Source organism: Schistocerca piceifrons, chromosome 4 (assembly GCF_021461385.2).
Source record: "Schistocerca piceifrons isolate TAMUIC-IGC-003096 chromosome 4, iqSchPice1.1, whole genome shotgun sequence".
In the NCBI taxonomy this organism is placed as follows: domain Eukaryota; kingdom Metazoa; phylum Arthropoda; class Insecta; order Orthoptera; family Acrididae; genus Schistocerca; species Schistocerca piceifrons.
The window spans coordinates 378,515,487-378,519,907 of NC_060141.1; the positions used below are offsets into that span (position 1 = coordinate 378,515,487).

At 46.0% G+C, this 4,421-nt stretch overlaps 1 non-coding gene across 1 annotated transcript; it reads left to right on the plus strand.

Annotated features, from left to right (window-relative positions):
• The first annotated feature begins 226 nt into the window (after positions 1-226).
• Positions 227-301, plus strand: Trnat-ugu. Its single transcript has one exon. It is a non-coding gene; the product is annotated as a tRNA-Thr (tRNA).
• Positions 302-4,421: the final 4,120 nt, after the last annotated feature.

Genomic DNA, 4,421 nt, shown 5'->3' on the forward strand with positions numbered 1-4,421 from the left:
CAGATGCCATCTTCATATATATATAGTTATGGCTCACCGACCATTTGACCATCTTCTGTGCGGATGCACAAACATTTACCGATCTCTTACGGAAATCTGTCAACCCGCTAGTAATGAGTCTAATGGGCAGGGGCACTACGAATATAGTACGGGACAATAAGTTGGGAATGTGTTTCTCGCGGAAGACGTGCCAGAGATCAGTCCATGCAGTCGCACTGTCCTCTGTGTCCTCGGTGGCTCAGATGGATAGAGCGTCTGCCATGTAAGCAGGAGATCCCGGGTTCGAGTCCCGGTGGGGGCACACATTTTCAACTGCCCCCGTTGACTTATATCAACGCCTGTATGCAGCTAAGGGTATTCATTTCAGTGTATTGATTTAATTGTAATTTCTCCTGATTAGAGCCTTGGATAGCTTCTCGCGCTGTTTCTCCGCGGTCGCCTTCACCACAGTAGGTGGATCAACAATGTGGGCAGCCACAGCTCCTTTCAGTGCGCGATGGTCGGCCACGCTCGCTGCTTGCAGCTGGACGATGGCATCTGAGTCAAGGGACTCTACGCCTACTTCTTCGCTGTAGCAGTTGGCTATGACATCATACATATCTCCCTACGCCCCTGTGCTGCACTGAATGTACAGAGGGGGGACAGGTAACTGATGTTCGGCGCGCTTCCGTTCCGCATTCCTAGTGGGTTGCGGTGTCGAATGCTGTTTCTCTGTGTCTGCCTTCTTCTTCTTATTCTGCCCGTTTCTGCCCATTCTGCGGCGCGAGGGCAAGACAATTTTTCTGTATCGCAATAACGACGCACGACAATTTGCTTAGCGTCACGTTACAGTCCAAGCACGCCTTCGCAGCTCTTCTTCTGGCCAAGCACAGGTAGCGCGCTGCACCAGTGATGCGCACGCCTCCGCTACTCGAGCGCAACTGGTGAACATCAGACATAATGGATGGATCCTTTTTTAGACCACTTTGCTGGTGCAGTGGCAGAATAGTTGAAAGAAAAGTTTGAGTAAATGTTGTGACTTGGCAAGACAGCAAAGTCACTAAGAGGTGAAGCCGAAAGGCACGCGCTTAAGCTCACGCAGGCTGGCGCGAGGTCTGGAACAGTTAAAGGATTTGAGTCTAGCAAATAAAGTACGTAGCTGTTGGAATACTTAACTTTAATCCATAGCTAACTATCGTCTCGGCAAATGAGAGCGTATTTGTCAGTGAACCTTTCCTAGCAAAGTCGGCTGTACAACTGGGGCGAGTGCTAGGACGTCTCTCTAGACCTGCCGTGTGGCGGCGCTCGGTCGGCAATCACTGACAGTGGCGACACGCGGGTCCGACGTATACTAGCGGACCGCGGCCGATTTAAAGGCTACCACCTAGCAAGTGTGGTGTCTGGCGGTGACACCACAGTAAATGCCACGTAAATTTCCTGATTTTGCTACTGTAATAATGGGAGATTTAAACTTGTCAGTTATAAAATGAGAAAGTCGCGCTATTAAAAAGGGTGTCAGAGAATTGCATCCCTTTAGACTTCAGTTTATCCAAAATCAGCGGAGTAACGAAGCGTTCCAAGCGACTGGGGAAGGAAGTCTATCGTTGCCGCATTCCTGTATGAACTTTAGAAAGCGGTAGATAACGGCGGCAGTGTTGGTGCTTTGTTCCTTCCGAAAGCCATTTATAGATCAACCCTGCCGCCAAATGACCGAAAAAGAGTGCTTACGAATAATCGAATCAGCTTTATGTCTGGATTAGAAACTCTCGAGCAGAAAGAGCTCAACACGACGCTTGTAACGGGGTGAAATCATGAGAAGTAAAAGTAATTGCAGAAGTACCCCAACAGATTATTACAACTTCGATAATGTTCATGATGTAAGTGGCCGGCCGGAGTGGCCGAGCGGTTCTAGGCGCTACAGTCTGGAACCCCGCGACCGCTGCGGTCGCAGGTTCGAATCCTGCCTCGGGCATGGATGTGTGTGATGTCCTTAGGTTAGTTAGGTTTAAGTAGTTCTAAGTTTCAGGGGACTGATGACCACAGCAGTTATGTCCCATAGTGCTCAGAGCCATTTATTGAACCATAATGTAAGTACGTAATAGGGTGGATAATGTAGGACGTTCCATGAGACTGAGACTGTTCACAGATAATTATTTAATACAGGGTGTTAAAAAAAGAGTGTTCTTTTTTGAAGAGTTGGTAGCATAGAATAAAAAAAAAGTTAAGTAAACAAGGGTTCTACAATGCATTCTTTAAAATCTATGAGCACTTGTTCATATTCGCTACTGTCAAACACAGCCTTTCACTAGAAGCTCTTACGAACGACCTATAGAATGGAGCAAGCAAATGAGTAAAGAAATGAGAACACAGTATTTTCTTGCTGTGAAACAGTCGGGTTTCCAGTGCATGCTATTCCAGCTCGTGCGCTCACCACTAAGCTGGAGAGCGCTCACTTGTCCGCTGAGCATCGCGTTTCGGCCATGCGCTTTGGGTGTATGGGAACACGGCTGCGGCTAGGATGTGACGGGCCGGCGGGGCTCACGATAGATACGCCCCTCCCCCTCCCCACCCTCTCTCCAAACGCAACGCCTTGCCCACCATACATCGCGAATGCTCGACTTTGTGCAGCGCCCACGGAAAATCAATGTTTCAATAAAAAGGTCCCCACTACAGGTGTTAACTCTGTCGTATGTAATCGAGACGCAGTTAAGTATTATTAAACATGTGTGAAATATTAGCTTTCTGCCGGAGATGGCCGCTTGAACTCGTAAGACCTGCAGTGTCACGTGATGTGACACATACCCTGTATCTCGCTGGCTCCACAGGCTGGGGTGTAACGTCATGAACAACTGCACCTGCACTCCAAACCCCACCTCGCTTTAATTCTAATTTAATCTACAGGAAAGCAGTATAATTAATAACTGAAGACCACAAAAATGTAACAGCTTGTAAGGAATGAGCCATGTATGTAGAAGTGGGGATCAGAACAAATTAAAAAGTAGCTATGCGCAACTACAAAAATATTTATTTACTTTTTTGTATTTTGCGGAGTTTTTTGCGAGAGAAGTGCACTTACATTAGGTGATACCTTGTTTGCTGCAGCGATGTTCAGCATACTCTTCATTCAAGGTCCTGAAGCAATGACTTTTCTTTGTTTTTTATCCTCTTCATTGCAGAAAACAGCTACTTACAGAAATACGTTGACCCAAACATGCACACAGTCTCGGCTGCTTTCCTACTATGTATCCTGGGGAATGTTTCTCTCTTTACATTTTGATACATTGATAAAATTTCAAACAATTTTAACACCTGACCTTTAACTACGTTAAATTTTGCGAGTCAGTTCTAATTGCTTTCTAGGTGGAACATCACGTACTGATCAATTGCAATTCCTTCTTTTATAAATTCAAAATGGTTCAAATGGCTCTGAGCACTACGGGACTCAACTGCTGTGGTCATCAGTCCCCTAGAACTTAGAACTACTTAAACCTAACTAACCTAAGGCCATCACACACATCCATGCCCAAGGCAGGATTCGAACCTGCGACCGTAGCGGTCGCGCGGTTCCAGACTGTAGCGTCTAGAACCACTGGGTCACTCCGGCCGGCTTATAAATTCAGTTCTTCGAACTGCGACATGGAACTATTTATTAGCTGATAAACTGTACGTTGATAGTTTACAAAGAAGACGTCAGCAGGAACTTTAACGAATCACGGCGAGTGAAGAACGTCATATTTCCGTTGCCCATTTGCTTCTGAAATAAACTGAGCTTATCTATGAACTCCTTAAATTCGTCATGTAAGTGTGCTATCGACAAATCTTTTCCCTTTAGTAACACATTCAATGTACGTAGGTGCGTCGTTACATCAGCCAGAAAAGCAAGGCCTGATATTCTTTTTAGGTTTGTGAGGCAAGGAATTTCTTCTCCTTCTGCTGATCCACCGAACAGTGCGGAAGTACGGTGTCTCTCCATACTCAGTTGCAACATCTCGAAGAAACCCTTTGAACTGACGAAACCCTTTGAACTGAAGGTGGTTGAGATTGTAGCTTCGTACAATATTCACACATTTCATCGCAATGTCCGCTATATGACGAAGTTCCACAGTTTCAGCACACATTGCGTCCTAATGAATGAAACGTATATACTTCAGATGTCGTTCCCAAAGTTACTCTCCAGTTTATTTTTTAAGCGAGAGACAAAACCTTGCTGACGCCCAACAATTCGTGGCTCGCCGTCTCTGGCCACAGAATGAAGCTTTTCCCGCAGAAAGTTCATGCTGTCCACAGGCTGACATACGGCTTCAAAAATGTCGAGCCCTGTTATCGTGTAATCTAATGGTACCATATCTAGCAGCTCCTCCGCAACTTGTAGCTGCATGTCCACACCCCGTACAAGAAATAGAAAGTTGATCACAATCGGATATATACGTGTTCCCACCGAG